The sequence below is a fragment of the Geotrypetes seraphini genome, chromosome 7 (genome assembly GCF_902459505.1).
Source record: "Geotrypetes seraphini chromosome 7, aGeoSer1.1, whole genome shotgun sequence".
Classification (NCBI taxonomy): domain Eukaryota; kingdom Metazoa; phylum Chordata; class Amphibia; order Gymnophiona; family Dermophiidae; genus Geotrypetes; species Geotrypetes seraphini.
Window position 1 is genome coordinate 84055300 of NC_047090.1, and position 22089 is coordinate 84077388.

The window sequence follows — 22089 nt, forward strand, 5'->3', positions numbered from 1 at the left end:
GCGTGTTCCACAGTTTTATTTTTTATAATTGTTTCTACCATTTTGATCAGCACCGAAGTGAGGCTTACCGGTCTGTAATTTCCCCTTTTTAAAAATCGGCGTAACATTAGCCACCCTCCAATCTTCAGGTACTACAGATGATTTTAGTGACAGGTTACAGATCACAAACAGCAGGTCAGCAATTTAATGTTTGAGTTCTTTTAGTATCCTGGGATGTATACCATCCAGTCCTGGTAATCTATCATTTTTTAACTTGTCAATTTGACTCAGTACATCTTCCAGATTCACTGAGATTTCTTTCAGTTCCTCCTCATCATCACCCTTGAAAACCATTTCCGGTTCAGGAAGATCTCTTACATCTTCGTCCATAAAGACCGAAGCAAAGAATTCATTCAGTCTTTCTGCTATGGCCTTATGCTCCCTGAGTGCCCCTTTCATTCCTTGATCATCCACAGATTCTCTCACAGATTTTCTGCTTCTGATGTACCTAAAAAAATTGCCTCTTTCGCAAGTTTCTCTTCATATTCTTTCTTAGCTGTCATTATCAATGCTTTGCATCTAACTTGCCAGGTGCCTCTCACTCTCGCTACACCACTGACTGTCCTGCAAACATTTTGATGCTATGGCACATTAAACCTGGTGGCATGACTGGAGAGCATTCGGATGTCAATGCGATGATGTCATGTGCATGCATGATGTCATCATATCAAAATCCATGCTTGCATGGAGACCCTCCAGCTGTGGCCCGGAGTCTATTTCTAAGCCGGTAGGGGTTATTGACGGAGGAGAGAGAAGGAGAGATGCCGGTAAAGAGGAGAGGTGTCGCCGGTGGATGACAGCCTACAGGACATATCTCTTGCCATGAGAGGCACTTCCTGGACGCAGTCAGCCAACGCCAGCGCCTCTCCTCCTCGACAGCATCTAGCGGCACACCTGCAATCTGCTGTGGTGCACACAATTTGCAATACACTGGCTTAGAGGAAATAGTGTTAACAGAGTAAGCTCAGTTGCCTCCTGGGAACGGAAGTCTTCCTCAACCATGATTTTCCTTTCACTGCTCTATTTATTTATTCATTTTTATAGCCCGTCCTCCCAAGAGCCCAGAACGGGTTACAATAAAATAAAAGTAAAAAAATTAGGTACTTGGAAATTCCCTAACTGTCCTGAAGGCTCACAATCTAGCTAAATTACCTGAGAAAACAAATTATTAAATAATAAAGATATATTGTTAATACAGGATTTTTTTTCTTGAACCAAATGCATGGAATTTGTTCATAGTATTGTGTTTATGTTATGTGTAATATCATTTGTTATACCGCCTACACCATATTACAGCGGTTTACATTCCAAGTTATATTAAGAGCTCCTTTTACGAAGTTGCGTTAGCAGTTTAATGCGTGTAATAGCGCACGCTAATTTTCTGGCCGCGCTAGCTGCTACCGCCTCCTCTTGAGCAGGCAGTAGTTTTTCAGCTAGCGCGGGGGTTAGCACGTGCTAAAAAGGTGCATGCGATAATGCCGCTAACGCGGCTTCGTAAAAGGAGCCCTAAATATCTAAGAAAAATTGATTCCCAAAGAGAGATGAAGGAAAAAAAAAAAAAAGAAAAAAAGAAGTTTACTGTAAATAAAGACAAAGAAACTACATCAAGGTACAACTAAGAAGCAGCGAACAAAAGAAAGATCAAAAATTAGGCCATCCCACAAAAGAAAGGTATAATAAAGCAAATCTTGAAAATTATTATTGCTTGCCTACCATATCAAATCTAATCTAATCTTTTATTTGTGCGTCGCGCATACCTTTTCAGGCTCAAGGCGACTTACAAAGGGAAGGAAAGAGAGAGAGGGGGAGGGAGGAGGAGAGAGAGGAAAGGCAAGTAGGAGAGAGTGGGAAATGGCAGAGAAAGAGGGATATCGGGAGACTATGGGCTCCTTTTACTAAGGTGCATTAGGGCCTTAACGCGTGGAATAGCACACGCTAAATTGCCCCGCACGCTAGACCTTAACACCAGCATTGAGCTGGCATTTTTCTATAAGCGTACCGCACGGTGTAGCGTGCGGTAATTTCGTACATGCGCTAAAAACGCTAGCGCCCCTTAGTAAAAGGAGCCCTATGTGTATCTCCATCTTCTTTGTTGCTTGCTGGTCATAACATATCAGCGAGACATGAAAAACAATATTTAGAAGTTACATAAGATACAAAAATTATCTTTTAGAACACATATTTTAAGAGTTACTTGTACTGTGTTATTAAAGCTGCCTCTTCTTTGAAGACCAAAATTTTTATTAGACCAAACATTTTTGACTAGTAGAGCAGGTTTTAATCTTTCCAAGCATCAATAATTGTACATACTTTATGTTGACTGCTGGAAGTGGTTCTTCATTCTCTACAGATTACTCAAAATGTACATAGCAGCTCATTTAATGACTGGGATACAAAGATGTGAACATATTACATCGGTATAAAAAAAAACGTGCACTTAGGTGTCAGGTACATTTTAAGTGTTTGATTTTTACAATGTTATTTTGCTTTTCTTTAGCTGAATTAGCTTGTCAGTTATATTTTTACAATCTGCCCCACATCCTACATCCTAGTCAGCAAGGTTTACTAGCCGTGCCCTCATTATATGCCCATAAAACTGTTCCATGAGTGAAAGAGTTTTCAGTTAGAATTGTAGAATGAATTTGGAAATTTGATCTTAAAGAGATCTACATGAAAAAAGTTTAAGAAAAAACGTTTTCATGTTGCATCACTTTCACAAAACCCTCGCCCTTCTCCTAGTTTGTAGACTATGAGCCATTTGGAAGTTTGCTACCATTTTTGCGGGATACTCACGTCATTAATAAACTTGGAAACTTGGCTTATGATTACTGAGTTTTAATGAATATTTTAAAATTGTTTACTGCATTTGATGATTTTGATTGCGTGAGGTCTGTCTGAAATATTTTGTATGTATTTACTATAGATGCTAGTTTGCACTCCACCCGGATTCGTGAATGTAGGCAGATTAAAATTGCCTTGTTTAAATAAATATCCTCTGAGGCTATAAAGAGGGAGCCTGGAAAATTCTGAAACCTCAAATTATGGGCTCCTTTTACTAAGGTGCACTAATGTGTGTGCTAATAATAAGGCTAAGAAGTCCATTTTATTCCTATGGGCTTCTTAGCATTTAGGGGCTCATTTTCAAAGCATTTAGATATACTGTGGGAAATTTTATGAAGCGCCTAAAGATAGGTATCTAAATAAATAGGCACCTAATGAACCCCCCTTTTTACTAAGCCATGGTAGAAGTTTCTACCACGGCCCGGAGTGCTAATTGCTACAATGCTGCTCTGATGCTCTTAGGAATTCTATGAGCATTGGATCAGCATCGGAGCATTTAGTGCTCTGGGCCACGGTAGAGAAACCTCTACCATGGCATAATAAAAGTGTGTGCGAGGTTTAATTAGTAAATTGGCTTCAGTTATGAGCTTTCACAAGCTCCTAATTGGAAAAAGTAAAAATTAATTGGGCAATTGGCATCTATCTTCTTAGCACGATTCTATAAAAGATAAGCGCCTATTGCATGGTGCCTAGCGGTGCCTAACTCCAAAGTAGGCTCATTTAGGAGTGGAGAAGAACTTAGGTGCCACTAGGCATGATTCTCTAAACAACTTAGGCACCTATAATGTAAGCCTTTAAAACCCTGGCCTATATTAAAGGTGTCTTAATTTTAAGTTAGGCGTGATTCTTTAATGGGCGCCTAAGTGTGATTGGCAAGAGATAGGCGTCTATCTTTTTAGAGATCATTTACAGAAGTTCCCCCACAAAGTACCCTAGTAAACTAGAGAACTTTGTGTGTCTAAAGGGTTCATAATTGAAATGGAAATACGTCTAAAAATCTGCCTAAATTGGTACTTGGATGACCTAAAAGACAGGTTGTCCAAGTGCCAATAATCGAAACGGGTTTTAGACATATCTAAAAACAGCTTAGGCCTTTTCACTGCTGCTGTATGCCCTGAGTGAAAAGGGGTGTTTTTGAAGGAGTGGTTAGGATGGGAGGTAGGCGGGATATGGGCAGACCTAGACTTAGTTGTCCTGCAGAGATAATCAAAAGTTTAACGAGACTTCCTAGATGGAATTTATATGTTGTGACATAGGCGATTTAAAAACAGGTCTAAGTGCTCAGAAGGTATCCAACGTGACCAGATAACTACTGTAGACACAAAGTACAGACCCCACACACTCCCCCAGTGATCACTGACCCCTCCAACTGCCATAAAAATCAGAATAAAAGAGTACACACCTGCCTCCAGAACATCAGCACCTGGCATAAGAAAGCCTAGTAGAGCAGCACAGAGGTAACTTATGTAGTCTGGGGGTGGGCTAGTGAGCCATAGACAGGAGGACCCAGGCCCATAAGCCACTCTAACCACTGCATTCATGGTGGAAAATGTGCACCCACCAAAACCACCTCAAACCCTACTGTACTGCCATATAGGTACCCCCTGCAGCCATAAGGGCTACTGAGGTGGTAGTCAGGTGGGTATAGTAGGTTTTTTTTTTTTGGGGGGGGGGGCTTACTATGACCTATAAAGGAGTTGTGGTGAGATGTTTATGTGGCATCTTTTTTGTGAAGTTCACAGCAGTGCCCTGTATGGTGCCCTACTATTCTGTTGCCATGTCTGGGTGGTCAGTCCTTTGGTGGTCCTTCCCATGTCTAAAAGATCTTTTTCTAGGCATTTTAGGCTTGGACGATTTTTTGGACTTAGGCCCAAAACGGACTTAGATTTTTTTTTTATTATGCTGCTCCACGTGTTTTGAAAATGAGTCCCTAAGTCTCTTAGCAGTCAAAAAAGGTAGTTAATTGAGCTGGTTGACAAAATATACTTAGATTTATATTTTATAATATATTTACCAAGAAACTTAAGGAGGAAAATGGCTCTTAATTAGAATATTCTAGGACATAGAAGAAATCTCTGGAATTTCCATGAATTTTTTGTAATGTCAGGGAAAATCCTGATCAATTAAGAAATGTCTCTCTTCTCTATCCCCTCCTTTTATCAAGCTGTGTTGCAAAGCAGCACGAGTTAAATGCTGAGCCGCCCATAAGATTAGAATGGGCACCTCATCATTTAGCTTGCATTGCTTGGCAGAGCGGCATGATAAAAGGGGCAAGGATGTTTATAAAAAGTTCACAAATGTCATACTTTTAAGGAAAGGATAAACCCCGTAGTAGGTAAAATTGCCAAATCTAAATCATATGATTCCAAAATGTCTAAACAGGTGATGGAGAAGGACCAGTTAAAGTCTCACCAGTCTTCTTCTTAGCTCTAGGCACATAATACAAGGGGCCACTGAAAAGTTCTCAGCACAACCAAAAAGAAAATGATGTGGAGCCATGAAACATACATGTTATTCCACGCTTTTCTTGACATTTTTCGTTTCAATGATTTAAAATGAAATGAAAAGTGTCAGGAAAAGCGTGGAATAGGGCCAAATCATGGAGTCAAGATGGCGTTGGGAGCAGTCATGCATGCTGAGCTGCGCCATTAATTTGTGCCGAAATAGACTTGATTCCTAACTTACCTGTTTTTCCAATGGGTAAGCAGAAAGGATTAGCATGGCCTGTGCCTCCAGCGGCCGTGACTCCAAATCGGCTGGTTCAGGCAACTTTGGAGGGGCAGGCACAGTGTGCTCAACAGAAAATTCAGCCTGCTTCAGGAGTAACTCCACTTCAAGTGGAGGATCTTAGCGGGGAAGGGGCCTCCTTTAGCCCCGAATCGAAACACGCACCTCTCCAGCCCGGTGGAACCAGTCCCATGCAGCAGGCAGTGCTGAGGTCCTCTTTAGGGGAAATGGAAGCCCTGGAGGAACAGCTGGGCAACCCCGCTTGGTTGAAGACTAAGCTGGAGATTTAACAACAATCTCAGGCATTGGTATTGAAGGAACAAGGAATGCCATGCATCTTTTGAAGAGATGGTAAAACCACCTGTGGTAAATACGGAAGCTATATGGAAAGTGATAGAAGTAATGGACTCTAACCTAAAAAGACCTCTAGCTCTTTTAAGGATGGATTATGGAAATATCAAGGCAAAGATGGACCAAATAGTGAAACTCTGAAAGAATATGATGAAACCATTCAGAAACATGAACAACAGATTACTCAGGTTCAAGAAAGAAAGGTCAGTTATTCTGAAAAAATGGAATATGTGGAAAATTATCAAAGGAAAAATAACTTGAGAATATTGAATTTTCCTAGATCACCAGTAATCTCAGCTATCGAAATGGTCTGTAAATATATGTGCAAAGTTTTTGTTGATTCCTGTAGAAATTTACCACCAATAATAAGAGTGTAATATTTGACCATTAGAGCTAATTTAGTTAGCTCTACTCCAACTGATGTAGAGATTCCTGGTGGTAAAACTGATTTGACAAATTTTGGGGAAAAATCCCTTGAAGTGGTAATAGAAAGGACTACTCTACTCTTTTGGTGACTTTTGCTCTTGAATTTGATAGAGACTTAATACTTAAAACTTATTTCCAAAATATTAATGCTCAATTTATGGGCTCAATGATACGTATATTTCGTGATGTTTCACAAGTGACGCAACGGAGAAGAAGGGACTTCTTGGTCTATAGACCAAGAATCATTTCTCTGGGCACTACATTTATGATGAAATTTCCGGCAAAGTGTTCGTTACACATGCTGGAAAAAGTTTTCTTTTCTTTGAGCCTAAACAGTTGTTGGAATTTATTGCAGCTAGAGAAGGCTCATAATAGGTTCTTTTCCTAAAGAATAAAGTGAACTGGCTGCCGGCTGAGTCTTCTTACAATGCTCTCATGGTAAAGTCTTTTTCTGTTTTTTCTGTTTCTTGACTCCATATTATCTGTGGACTAAATAATAATAATATGTTTTCTGATATGGAGGCCTCCGTTATATGATACTTATTTAACTTTTGTAAATCTATATTCAAATATGGTGATTATGTTTGATTAATGGGAAAAAATAATAAATAAAGAATTTAAAAAAAGAAAAGAAAAAGCGTGGAATAACCTGTAAGTTTCATGACTCCACATTATTCTCTTCTTGGTTGGGCTGAGAACTTTTCAGTGGCCCCTTGTAAACTTGAGTAATATTTATTTATTTGGCTAGTTTTATAGTCCGTCCTCACCAACGAGCTTAGAACGGGTTATAAGTTGACATACAAAATGCAAAGACAAACAGATTATGAATTTGCATATGTACAGAAACGTTAGATATACAGAGTCATGTTTAGCAATTTGGTCATTTAATTTAACATACTATTATATTGTATATTGTCAGATAAACTTTACACCTGTAACATCTGCTGTATAATCATATGTACCATCACATTAATAAAAATTAGCATGTGAGCTCTTATTATCACCCATGTTGAAGGCGGTAAGGTCCAGATTCTAAAAACAGCGCCGTAAGTTAGGTGGCGGTAAGTGCCCTACTGCTGCCTAACTTAATGGGGGGGAGGGGGTTAGTTCAATTATTTTTATTAATTTTATAAGATAAATGAACAAAATGTACAAATATTAAATAAAAACAAGAAATAAATCATATATACAAGTCATATAATTACATAAAATATATATAGCAAATGAATATGGCAAGACCAGCACATATATTATCAGCATATGGTACACAGCAATCATATTAATATATTCTAGAATTTTCAACAGGCTTCACTAATTACATAGGTTAAGTATAGTAATATATTCTGAAACTCTGTTTGTCAATGATCTAAAGCACAATAAGTCTGAACAGGGCTCCAAACTTTGAGGAATGTGCTAGTGGAATGATGTTTTTCTGCGATTACACTTTCATATTTGTTAGCAATCCATACTGTGTTCCACCATACCATGAATTCTACTTTGGATAGATTCTTCCAACAGTGCAAAATATTTTTGATGGCCAAAAACAATAGTATGTTAAGCAAGTGAGCACCGTGCTCCGAAAGGGGTTGTATGAGGCCCTGTTGTCCTAGAACAATAATTATAAGATTTAGCGGCTCTTGGCTCATTAACATAGAGGAAATGGTATTCCAAACCCTTTCCCAATAAATCTTGAGCTGAGAACATTGAAATATCATGTGAGGCAATGTACCCACAGATTTCTCACATGACCAACATAAATTAGAGACTTTAAATGAGAATTTAGCAAGCTTCTGTGGAGTCCAGTGAGCCCGATGTAAAAAGAAATACAGTGGTACCTTGGTTTGCGAGCATAATTTGTTCCAGAAGCATGCTTGTAATCCAAAGTGCTCGTATATCAAAACAAAATTCTCCATGGGCCATAATGGCAACTCGGATGATTCGTTCTATTGACTTAGGTACATCTCTCCAACCTGATCTGACCCCTGAGCCGAGCCAACACCCGACTCGACCCATCCCGACCCAATCCCTGACCCAACCCGACCTGATCCCCAACCTAACCCGACCCATATCGCTTCTTTTGTCTTCTCCCACTGCTGTCTTCCACTTTGACACCCCACCCCGGGGTGCTTCGCTGAGGCCACCAGCACTGTTCCCTCCCTTCATGACTGAGATTGCCTCCTCCCCCCCCCAATGACCGGCCCTGTCCTTACCTGTGCGCTGGTGCTGAAAGTGCCTGCCGCCGGTTCTCTGCTGGGCTGCTGTGGGGCCTTGAGCATCTGCGCAAGCTCAAAGCCTTCTGGCTCTCACCCTCTCCGAGAACCCAATATGCATTGATTTGTGTATTAATGTGCAATAGCATGGATTAATTCATTAATTCACACTAGTAAACTGCGTAAGAGGTTTTTATTACCGGCCAGTGTGCTGAATTCTTTGCACTGCTCCAATGTTCATAGGAACTCTATGACTATCGGAGCAGCACTGGCTGGCGAAAAACCTCTTGTGTGGTTTTGTAAAAGGAGGAGGGGGTTAGTTCTTAGATTGTAAGCCTTCTGAGCACAGGAAGATAACTACTGTATCTGAATACTTGCATATATTACCAAGCTACCAATGAAAAGGCATGAGCTAAATGTAAAGAATAAAATAATAATATAACCATGCTTCTTTCAGCCTTTACTTGCATCGATTCTTACATAATAACTGCTGGGGATGGGAGAGTTTTGTTGTTTTTGCATACTGTTGATTGAGAGCTTTCTGTGATTCTAAATTTATATGAAAGTATGGAGATCATAAGTTGATTTATAGAATGTTATCTTAGTTCATCTGCTGCTGCATAATTAATGCTACATAACTGCTGCAGTATGTTGCAAGGGGCATGCAAATTACCGTCATGTTAAAATCGTGGAGGTAATTCACAGCTCATTGCAAAATGTCACCCTTCCTGTCAGTGTCCTGAGTGGTGATTGACTCGAGCACTGAATGGCAGGGTGACTTTTAAAAACTAGCTGCTAACAACTGCATCTGCTCTCTCTCTCTTCCCTGACCTAACAACCTGGTCTGCCCCTACCCACACTTTAAAATATTCTCTCTAGTAGTCCCCTCCCTCCCCTTATAACCGACCCCCTCCCTACACTTCTAAATCTTCTTTTCCTTGACCCATTCTCCTTTTTTCCCAGCTATATATATATATATATATAGTTGGGAAAAAAAAAAAAAAAAAAAATATATATATATATATATATATAAATAATCCTTGGTGTCTAGTGGCACCCTCTCACCTCCTGGCCTCTCTGCCATACTTTAAACTGGGAGACAGAAGTAATGCCCACTTGCTCCTGCATCTGATGCCTCTATCTTGAAAAGGGGCAGGCTCCTGTCTCACACGGTGCATCCTGGAATGCCAATAGAAACATAGAAACATAGAAACATAGAAGATGACGGCAGAAAAGGGCTATAGCCCATCAAGTCTGCCCACCCTACTGACCCATCCTCTTAAGTCTATACCTAGCGACCGATATTCCAGTTCGACCCTCGTAGGGATCCCACATAGGTATCCCATTTATTCTTAAAGTCCAGCACACTGCTGGCCTCAATCACCTGCGCTGGAAGCTCATTCCAACGGTCAACCACTCTTTCTGTGAAGAAATACTTCCTGATGTCGCTATGAAATTTCCTGCCTCTGAGTTTTAGCGGATGCCCTCTAGTGGCAGAGGGTCCCCTGAGAAAGAAGATATCATTTTCCACCTTGATACGTCCCGTGATGTATTTAAATGTCTCAATCATGTCTCCCTCTCCTTACGTTCTTCTAGAGTGTAGAGCTGTAGTTTGTTTAGTCTCTCCTTGTACGAGAGACCCTTTAGCCCCGAGATCCTCCTGGTGGCCATCCGTTGAACCGATTCGATTCTAAGCACATCTTTACGGTAATGTGGCCTCCAGAATTGTACACAGTATTCCAGATGAGGTCTCACCATGGTTCTGTACAATGGCATTATGACTTCAGGCTTCTTGCTGACAAAGCTTCTACTGATACATCCCATCATCTGCCTTGCTTTAGATGAAGCCTTCTCCACTTGATTGGCAGTTTTCATGTCTACACTGATGATTACTCCTAGGTCTCGTTCCGCCCAAGTACAAGTTAAAGTTTCTCCATTCAAGGTGTAATTTCTGTATGGATTACCGCTACCGAGGTGCATAACCTTACATTTCCCAGCGTTAAAGCCCAGCTGCCAGGTCGAGGACCATCTTTCCAATGTAAGTAGGTCCTGTGCCATACTATCCTGTAAATTACATTCCCTTACTATATTGCATAGTTTAGCGTCGTCGGCGAATAATGTTATTTTACCCTGAACCCCTGAGTCAGATCCCCTATGAATATGTTAAAAAAGGAGTGGGCCCAGGACTGAACCCTGCAGTACTCCGCTGGTCACCTCCGATGTTTTAGAGAGGGTACCGTTAACGATTACCCTTTGAAGTCTTCCACTTAGCCAATCATTGACCCAAGTAGTTAGTGTTTCTCCTAACCCCATCGATTTCATTTTGCTCAATAGCCTGCAGTGTGGGACGCTATCTAATGCTTTACTAAAATCCAGGTACACGATGTCCATAGACTCTCCCAAGTCTAGCTTCCTTGTCACCCAGTCAAAGAAGCTGATGAGATTAGATTGGCAGGACCTACCCCCGGTGAATCCATGTTGATTGGGATCCCGTAGATTTCCCTCAGACAGGATCATGTCTAATTTGCGTTTAATTAAAGTTTCCATGAGTTTTACACACTATTGATGTGAGACTCACCGGTCTGTAATTCGCAGCCTCTGCCCTGCAACCCTTTTTGTGCAGAGGAATGACGTTGGCTGTTTTCCAGTCCAAGGGTACTCTACCCGTGCTTAGGGAGAGATTGAAGAGTGCGGCTAGCGGTATCGCCAGGACATCGCACAACTCTTTGAGCACTCTTGGGTGCAGATTGTCTGGTCCCATGGCTTTATTTACCTTTAGTCTTGACAGTTCGCTGTAAACTTCACCTGGTGTGAACTCAAAATTCTGAAACGGGTCGTCCGCACTTGACTTAGCCTCTAACTGAGGACCGTGTCCTGGTGCCTCGCAAGTGAAGACAGAGCAGAAGTATTCGTTCAGTAGTTCAGCTTTATCTGAATCTGCTTCCACGTAATTCCCATCTGGTTTGCTAAGGCGTACTATCCCGTCTGTGTTCTTTTTCCTATCACTAATATACCTGAAGAAGGATTTGTCCCCCTTCTTAATGTTCTTTGCTAGAGTTTCTTCCACATGAAATTTGGCCTCCCTAATTGCTGTTTTGACCGCTGTAGATCTGGTCCTATATTCCATGATGGCTTCTCTTGTTTCCGCCCGCTTGTAGGAAAGAAATGCTTTTTTCTTCTCCTTAACAAGGTGCGAGATCTCTGCGGTGAACCATTGGGGTTTATTGTTTCTTTGTCGTTTATTTACTGATTTTATGAAGCGGCTAGTTGCTTCATGTATGGTTGATTTCAGTGTTAACCACTTAGCTTCTACATCATTGGTCTCCACTTGGTCCTGAAGCGTCCGATGGACGAAATCTCCCATGCGTGTGAAGTCTGTGCCGCGGAAATGGAGTACCTTTGTTTTCGTGTTTGATTTTCAACAAAAGGAACAGGTGAGAGCATGCCACCAGACACCAGCAATTTAATTTTCATTTTAGTTGTGGAAAAGGGAGTTGAGTCAGGGAGGGGAGGGGACATGAGGAAGGGGAGTCACTAGACTTCCAGGGAAAATGTTTTAAATTGTGGGTAGGGGGGGGGTCAGGTTGTTGGGAGAGAGTAGGGGCTGATGCAAGTTATCCAGAGCAGGGTGGGGGGAGAGAGGGGGAATGCTGGTAGACACTCACTCCTCTCAACCAATTCTATGCTGCCGCGGACCTGGTGAAAATTCTCCCATGTGAGTTGTATGTGCAAAATATTTTTTGCTTTGTTTTGCATACAGCACAATGGCTAATCATCACATCTGCATTCATTTTAATGTGGTCTGCTGTCAGGGTTTCCATGTGAGTTGAACTCCTTTACTGAAACTTCAGGGAGCTTTTACCCTGGTGGCTAGCTAGATCAGGGGTGGGCAATCACAGTCCTATTTGCATGTAAGATCTATTTGCGTACAATAGAAGCAATACAGGCAAATCAAATTTAGGCATATTCTAATCTAATCTAATCTAAACCTTAAGTTTATATACCGCATCATCTCCATGAGAATGGAGCTCGACATGGTTTACAAGAACTTAAAATAGTGGGTAGAGAAGAAGAAAAAGGATTACATGAACTTATGTATAGAAGGGGGGAGAGAAAGGGGGGGAAGGATAGAGCTACAATTTGCTGAAAAGCCAGGTTTTCAGTTGTTTGTGGAATAACTGAAGGGAGCTCAGGTTCCGCAGCGGGGTGGTGAGGTCGTTCCAAAGACCTGTGATTTTGAAGAGAAGGGATTTTCCCAGTTTGCCTGAATAGTGGATGCCGCGTGGAGAGGGGAAGGCTAGTTTAAGCCTTTGGGCAGTTCTGGAGGAGTCGGGACTGGAGGAGTTGAAAGACAGTGGGATAAGAGGAGGCAGGATTCCGTGAACATAAGAACATAAGCAGTGCCTCCGCCGGGTCAGACCATAGGTCCATCCTGCCCAGCAGTCTGCTCCCGCAGCGGCCCAAACAGGTCATGACCTGTCTGAATCACCAGAAGGGGCCCCTTTGCCACCTTGGTTTCCCATTGAGTCCTATCTTCCCATCAAAGTCCTAACCCTCTGGTCTTGCACATGCACGACCTGGTTGGGTTTCTATGATCTTGAAAGCCAGGCAGGAACATTTGAAATGGATTCTGGAGATTATTGGGAGCCAATGAAGTTTGGCAAGGAGTGGGGAGGCATGGTCAGACTTGCGTTTTGAGAAGATCAGTTTGGCTGCAGTATTCTGGATTAGCTGGAGTCTTAGAATACTTTTTTTTGATAGATTTAAGTAGATGGCGTTGCAGTAATCTAGTTTGGAGAGGATGATGGATTGGACAAGGATGGCAAAGTGTTGTTGGCTGAAGTAGGATCTAGCTTTCCTCAGCATGTGAAGGCTGAAAAAGCATGATTTTGCCAAGGAGTTGAGGTGGTCATTGAGGGAGAGAGAGGAATCGATAGTGATATTCATTGTGGAAATCTTGAAAAGCCGACTGGGGATTAGATGCATTGAACACGGTTGCGAAGATTGCCCAAGTCGCTGTTGGCCAATTTCTTGGCCGATTGTGGAACAGCGATCGATGTTCCAACAAGTTTCCATGCAAATGATTTGCACGGAGGTTCATCGTAAACCTGTCAGATCTGTCGCTCTGAAAATGACTTGGACACATGTGCAGAGCCGGTTTGGGGAAGCTCAAACAGCTGAGCATTAGGGGAAGCCCCAAAGCAGCCTCCTGCCACTCAGCTGGGATAGGCCTTAGGCATCTGAGCCAGTCAGGGACTTAGGCCCCTCCTTGTGTATCTCAGGATGCACCAGGAAGGGGAAAGCTCATCATTTTGGAGTGGCAGGCCTGAGGAGCAGGAAAGACTGGGCATCCCTATTGCTGTCACCTAATTTCCAGGTACGGGGGAGGGGTGGGGGGCAGGGGCATCCGGTGGCAGGAGGAAGTGGGCATCCCTCCTGCTGATTTTATTATAGGAAGGGGAGCAGAGGAGGGTAGGGGTCAGTTGAGAGAGGCCTTGCCAGGGTGTGTGTGCGTGTCAGTGTGGGGAGGTTTCACGGTGGCAGGAGGGAGTCAAACTGGTTTAGTGATGATTGCTAGATGATCGGAGGCTTTAGTGCATCTAGCTCTGGGTTGTGCATCTCTAGGACCATGGTTGCCCACCCCTAGGCTAGATCATCTAACTGAGAGAACTGCTATGGCTCAACCCAGGGGAAGAAAAACAGAGGAGATAGCTGACTAGGGCACTGGATGTCTGGTTTGGAGGGCCAGCCTAAAGCAACCTAAGAAGGGATACCAGGGTCTTTGACAACTTCAGGTATAAGAACATAAGAACATAAGAATTGCCACTGCTGAGTCAGACTAGTGCTCCATCATGCCCAGCAGTCTGCTCCCACGGAGGCCCTCTGGTCAAAGACCAGCGCCCTAACTGAGACTAGCCCTACCTGAGTACATTTTGGTTCAGCAGGAACTTGTCTAACTTTGTCTTGAATCCCTGGAGGGTGTTTTCCCCTATGACAGACTCCAGAAGAGTGTTCCAGTTTTCTACCACTCTCTGGGTGAAGAAGAACTTCCTTACGTTCATACGGAATCTATCCCCTTTCAATTTTAGAGAGTGCCCACTCATTCTCCCTACCTTGGAGAGGGTGAACAACCTGTCTTTATCTACTAAGTCTATTCCCTTCAGTACCTTGAATGTTTTGATCTCAATCTCCTCTGTTCGAGGGAGAAAAGACCCAGTTTCTCTAATCTTTCAATGTATGGCAACTCCTCCAGCCCCTTAACCATCTTAGTCGCTCTTCTCTGGATCCTTTCGAGTAGTACCGTGTCCTTCTTCATGTATGGCGACCAGTGCTGGATGCAGTACTCCAGGTGAGGGCGCACCATGGCCTGGTATAGCGGCATGATAACTTCTTCGATCTGTTCGTGATCCCCTTTTTTTAAAAATCATTCCTAGCAATCTGTTCTCCCTTCATCGATTTATTGATCATAACTCCCAAGTCTCTTTCCTGGGAGGTCTCAAGTATTATGGGGATTGTATAAGAATTCCACATTATGATTGTGCTAGTAACCACATTTGATAAAATAAAAAAATAGATTACCGTATTTTTTGTTCTATAAGATGCACCCGTCCATAAGACATCCCCCCCTGAAGAGGAGGAAAAACCAAGGAAAAAATTTCCTCCTCTACAGGGGGCTGCATCTGGTGGTCTGGTGCATCTGGTGCTAAGCAGCCCGCCTGCAGCCCACAGCCATCCGCCCGCAGCCCGAAGCCATCTGCACATGAATCAGCCAGCCCACAGCCAGAATCTGCTCGCACTCGAAGCTGCCCACAGTGAAGGAGCCCGCCTGACTCCACCCACACCTGAAGCCTCCTGCCTGCAGCCCAGTCAGAATCCATCGCATCGAAGGAGCCCGCCTGAAGCTACCCGCACCCAAAGCCTCCCCGATACCTTTTTTAAGTTGCGGTGCTCTCCTGGGGGTGTCTTTGGAAGCAGAGCAGAGCAGAGTGATGCAGAAGCGTGATCTTTGCGCTTCCTGCCTGGTCCCGCGCTGCTCAGTGATTGGCTGATGTGAAAAATTGTACATCAAGATAAATACGGCAACAGCTGTGCTAATAGTGTTCAGTTTTGGAGACTGTATCAGGCAAAGGATATAAGAAGACTTGAAGCGGTCCAGAGGAAAGTAACGAAGATGGTAGGAGGTTTGCACCAAAAGACGTATGAGTTGAGACTGGAAACCCTGAAAACGTATACCCTAGAGGAAAGGAGGGATTGGGGGGATATGATTTTGATGTTCAAATACTTGAAAGGTATTAACGTTGAACAAAATCTTTCCCAGAGAAAGGAAAATGGTAAAACCAGAGGGCATAATTTGAGGTTGAGGGATGGTAGTGAGCTGTGAAGGAGACTCCAGTAGATAGAACCTAAGCACACTACCGGGCAGAACTCTGAGTTTCTGGCCCAAAAATATCTAGGAAAAAGGACCATTTAAATTAATTTTTTTTAAAAAAAATCTTTATTAAATTTTCAAGTACATTCAATCAAGTAATAAAACAAAGGAGATGATCCCCCCTCCCTGGATGTGTGTATAAATCTAAAGGAAAGTAAAGGTAAAAGACAACTATATTGAAGTAACAAAAGTCATTAATGGACCCCAAACTAATCTGAATAAATTATTATGCCCCAACATGTCAGCATTCATTTTCTCATACTTATAACACAACATAAATTCCACCACCAAAAGGCAAAACTAAGCCGATTCCAGTTTTTCCAATTATGGGTAACCATTTGCATGGCAATCCCGGTCATAATAATGAAAAGTCGGCATTTATACCAATCCAATGAGGGTTTAGTATTCAATAGTGTCCCACAGATGACTACATCATAGGTTAATGGAATTGATGATTCCAGTATGTTATTGATATGTCCCCATATCGACTTCCAAAAATTGAATATCAAAGGACAATAGAACAATAGATGATCCAGTGTCCCTATTTCAAGATCTAATTTCTGCAAATGAACTGGGGTCCAAAAAATTCTATGTAATAAAAAAATCCAGGTTTGTCTCATAGATGCTGACGCTGTACATCTCATCCTCCAAGTCCAAATTCGTGTTCATTGAGAAGCAGAAATCTGCTACTTAATCTCAATGCTCCAAACATCTCTCAGATTAATTTTTGTTTTTTTATTCAAATATTCAGATATTAATTTATACCACTTGGCTGCCTGATGCATTTAAATTAAATTATTAATTTATAGAGCATGTACGGTTGGCAGACTGGATGGACCATTAGGGCCCATCTGCCGTCATTTACTATGTTAGTTCTTTTAAAGCTCAGAAAAGCAGTTTTTTTTATGAGCATGCACAGGATCTTCCTTCACAGCAATTACTGTATACAGTACATATTTTCAGGTTATTGCAAGGTTTAGGATTCAACTTTCCTAAAAGAGAAGTCCATAGGCCATTATTGAGATGGCTTGGGGAAATCCATTGCTTATTCCTAGGAGAAGCAACATAAAATCTGTTTTACTACTTGGGATCTACCTGGGTTGGCCACTGTTGGAAACAGGATACTGGACTTGTTGGACCTTCGGTCTGTCCCAGTATGGCAATTCTTATGTTCTTAACAAAACAAGAAGCAGTTCTTTTTATGTGTGTGTAATTCTTAACCCTCCAGAAAAAGGGCTTTGTGGTAATTGCACACTGTATGAAAATATTTCAGCTTCACTTCCATGCCTTCCTATTTTCTAAATTATATTACAGCAACACAGTTTTTGCTGGTAGTCCAGACTATAGAGAACACAGTGGCCTGTTTTCTCTGCCGTGTGCGACATGATGATGATGTGACCACCTTTTAATTTGTGTACACTGGTTACCAGTAATCTATCGATTTCACCCCCCCCCCAGGAGTGTAACCTCTACAGAACCAGCACATGAACCAAAAAGAAGCAAAGGTGGTTCAAGGAAGAAAGAACAACCAGTGATGTGCATACAGTATTTTGTTGACGAAGGAACTGACTTGGCCAAGTTTCAGCAATAGCCTTCATCAGGGTTCTACAAATACATACCAAAATGCAAATATTAACATCATGATTGCTTCTTTTTGGTTCCTTCCCCTGCATCAGCACATCTGAAAACAACTAGGCAAAATGTCTTTTTCTTTTTTGCCTCATTCATATGGAATCAACTACCTTAAGTCCATAGTCTGTTATTGAGAAACACAAGGGGGAAGCCACTGCTTGCCCTGTATTGGTAGCATGGAATATTGCTTCACCTTGGGTTTTGGCCCGGTACTAGTGACCTGGATTGGCCACCGTGAGACCGGGCTACTGGGCTTGATGAATCATTGGTTTGACCCAGTAAGGCTATTCTTATGTTGTTGTTTTTTTAAATTTTTTAAATTATATTTTATTGATTTTTGTTACTAAAGATAACAAAATACAGGAAAATTAAACAGTGTTAAACATAAAACAAAATCTAATCAGCCAAAAAAAAAAAAAATCAATTCCAGTCCACATTAATGGAGCCAAATACCACTTCACTTTAGTCATATAAAGATAAAAAATGATATAGAGTATTCCTGGCAGGCAAATTAGGCCTCAATTAAATATGTCACTTTTTATCTTCAGAAAAAAACAAAAACACTTTATTTGAAAGTGTCAAAGTTCCAAAGGTACACTGAAATCATCCACATAAAATAATTTCATCCACATAAAAGCCTTAAAGGACCTAGTCCGCTAGGGATACAGGACCCAATAGGGTCCGCGTTTCGACAAAAAGTCTTCTTCAGGGGTGAATACATGGGAAGCAATTGTGTGGTGAGCCGGAAGCGAGACACTGCTTGCATTTGCAATAGAAAGGGAACTTTTTATCTTCAACCAAATTAGTATCTGAAACTTTCAAGAAATTCTCCAACTGTAATGGATGTTCTTATGTTCTTACCAGGTTTAAATCCTTGCTAAAATCAGCTCATTTCTTTAGGATGACTTTTGAGTAGCCGGGATAGGGTTCAACAGAAGTTGTGAGACTAGTTCTTAATCTTTTGTTCTACAATATTTAGGGCTCCTTTTACGAAGGTGCGCAAGCGTTTTTAGCACACGGACAAGATTAGCGCGTGCTATAGCATGCGCTAGCCGAAAAGCTACTGCCTGCTTAAAAGGAGGCGGTAGCGGCTAGCATGTGTGGCATTTTTGCGCGTGCTAAGCGTGCGCCAAAACCGCTAACACACCTTTGTAAAAGGAGCCCTTATTTTACATTTGAATGTATGTTGACTGTCCTATCCAATATTGTAGTTCTTTTCTTCGTATCTTGATTTATTGTAAACCGCTTTGATCTGTGAGACAGTGGATGGCGGTATATCAAATAAAATTAAGCTAACCTAACATTATTTGCTTCCCCATGTCTCCTAGACCTTTAATTTTTACTGTCCTGATCAGATTTTGCTATCTTTATGTATCTTTATTGTAAACCGTTTCTATCCCATGTACTGTCAAATGTATCTTTATTGTAAACCGCTTCGAACTTCACGGTATAGCGGTATATAAGAAATAAATTATTATTATTATTATCTGGTCCCCATCTCTCTAGTTTTTCAGGTTTTCTTCCTTTTATTATATAATACTTCTAGAGCTACCCATATCCCCTGGGCAAGAGGTAGGCCACAGAAATAAAGGGCGCCTTGTTGCTTGTGGGCCATTTGAATCCCTTGTACATGGCAGTGCATGTTTGGTTTCAAGTGATTGTAATGATTTATGCTAAAACTTTATTTATTTATGTATTGAATTTTCAAGTTGCCAACAAGCAAACTTTACTTGAATACAGATGTAGAAAATCCAAGTTTCCAAGTTTATTAAAATTTTGATGAAACGCAAATCAAAACTTCTAAGCGTTTTACAATTTATAATTAAAAAGGGGAAGACAATAAACAAATACATACTCATAAAACAATACATAACCAACTAGAAACAATAGGAAAATTACACTCATCATTTAGTCCACTAATGAAGAAAATAGAAAATAAATAGAAAAAGAAAATAGAAAATAAATAAATCTAAAGGACAGCCTTAGAAAACAATTTCCGACAGCCGGTTCGTTACACTGTGGGAAATGTTATCTGACTGATAGTCACTCCCCCTCCCTCTTTATCCACAATAAATTCTAATAGTTGTTTCGATTCAAAAAAAGAGATAATTTTTCCCCTCTAAAGAAATACAATATTTTGCAGGAAATTATTTATGCTAAAATTTTATTGGGATTTGCCAAACAATTGGAGGAATGTCCTGTAGATGAGCCCTCTGATGAAACAATGGAGAAATGTACATGGGGAAGAGCTTTCTCCAGGATGAATTCATCTGTGGCAGCTTCCTAGGCTCTGAAGATGTCCCTGCGTTGCATCCATTGCTTTTCTTTGTGCTTCTAGAGTTAATTCATGCTTTGGACAAAGAGGATTGTACAGATCCATGGTGAGACCTCACCTGGAGTACTGTGTCCAGTTCTGTAGGCCGCATTATCGGAAAGATGTGAAGAGACTGGAGTCGATCCAGAGAATGGCCACTAGGATGGCCTCGGGACTTAGGGATCTCCCTTATGAGGAACGTCTGACCAGACTGCGCCTATATTCTCTTGAGGAGCGCAGAAGAAAGGGGGGACATGATTGAAACATTTAAATACATCATGGGCCACATCGAAGTGGAGGAAGATATCTTTTTTCTTAAGGGTCCCACGGTGACAAGAGGGCATCCGCTAAAACTTAAAGGGGGAAGATTTCATGGGGACACCAGGAAATACTTCTTCACCGAAAGGATGATTGATCAATGGAATGGCCTTCCACGCCAAGTGGTCGAGGCCAGCGGCGTGCTCGACTTCAAGAGACGTTGGGACAGACAAGTGGGGTCGCTACAGAGTCATGCTTAAATGACAGACTCATGAGAGAGGGGACTCTAGAGAAGACAAATTAGCTGAGGGAGTGTTCTTGAGTGGGCAGACTTGTTGGGCCATAGGCCCTTTTCTGCTGTCATATTCTATGTTTCTATGATTGCTCTCATTTTAAGCCTCAGATGCTTGCCTGTTAGGCTAAAAATCTCTCTCTTTTTTTTTTAGTCCTTTCCTCATGTGCAGAAGTTTTTTTCTGAGTGCTGCGGCAAAGAGGGCAGTTCTGTGGTTGGGACTAAGTGCATAGAAACAGACCCAGTGGAGCAGCAAATCAGGGCGCATTTTGTAGCAAGCGCGCCCTTCACCTTGTTTAACTCATCTCTTCATGCTCCTAGTTTGTTTTGCTAAAAAGTATCACATGTTGTAAATACCCTTGATTAGAATGCAGCAGAAGTTTCCCTGTGGTTAAACTCACAAGTAGAAACTGCAGATTATTACTCTGTGCCTGGCTGAACATGTGTGTGTGGTGGCAGGGGCTGTCTGAGTGAGTGCAAGAGAGAGGATGTGTGTGCGTGAGGTTGACTTTGCTGTTTTTATTGGGTTTTTAAAGTTTCTTTTTGCGTGTGTGTATCTATATCATGCACAGCAACACTTAGCTCTTGAGAGAGACGTCTTAATCTTCCTTTGAAATATTGTGGAAGAAGTGGAATGTTTGGAAGGTGATAGTGGAAAAACTGACATCTTGGGGCTACAAAAGAGGGAATCCCCCTTCTAACTAGAGAGAGTTGGCAACTGTGGATATTTGTATCCTTGCCACTGTGTGTAGTTGTGAGAGGCCCTATGTTACTTTTTTATGTGCAAGATTGTGTGTACATTTGTTTGTTTGTGGTCAGTCAGGTTTTGGTATGATTGTGTTAGTGTTCATTTTAGCAAAATTTTGTGTGTGTGTGTGTGAGACAATGTTCAGTTATGGGAACAGACAAAAAGTAAAAAAGCCTGCTATTCCCTGGAAATGAAACTTTACAGTGCTGTAAGTTAAGTAGAAGCAGATGTTTTGAAGTTTAGAAAATCAAGACATTATTTTCCTGTTTCCATTGGATTTTTCTAAACACATTATAAATAACCTTTGATGTAACACAAAATACCCTGTTTGTTTGGTTGATAGCATCTTTTGTAGCAAACTTTATCAATTCTTGTTTAAGTTACAGACTAAATGATATCTCAGTGTGGTCAAACAACAGACTGGAAACTGCTTGCAAATACAATGCTAAAATTGCTTGCAATGCCCTAGTCATTTGTGAGCCTTCCTGATTAGATCTAAGTTCTAATTTTAAACAGCCTAACGTTTAAACATTTTGCATAGTATCAACATGTAAAGAAATGAAGCCTGTGCAAATTGTAGTTAATTTAAATTCTTCTACGTTCAACAAAAATCATATTTCAATATCATAATTTGTATACGTTTGAATGATTTTAGAATGAAGACTCCACAGGATATTGAACAAATCTCCAAGTAGAACAATTTGAGCTTGTAAATGATATGAGGTCAATATAGAACCACAGCGGTCAGTTTTTAAAATGCTGGCCCTAATCAGTGAATAGTCAGTGGCACTGAAAATATGTATTGACTGCTGACCAGTGGCA

General features: G+C 41.4%; 1 protein-coding gene across 5 annotated transcripts in view; it reads left to right on the forward strand.

Moving 5' to 3' along the window:
* The window catches only part of SLC25A21 (solute carrier family 25 member 21), a 702309-nt gene that overhangs the window by 139551 nt on the left and 540669 nt on the right, over positions 1 to 22089 (forward strand). The window lies entirely within an intron of this gene.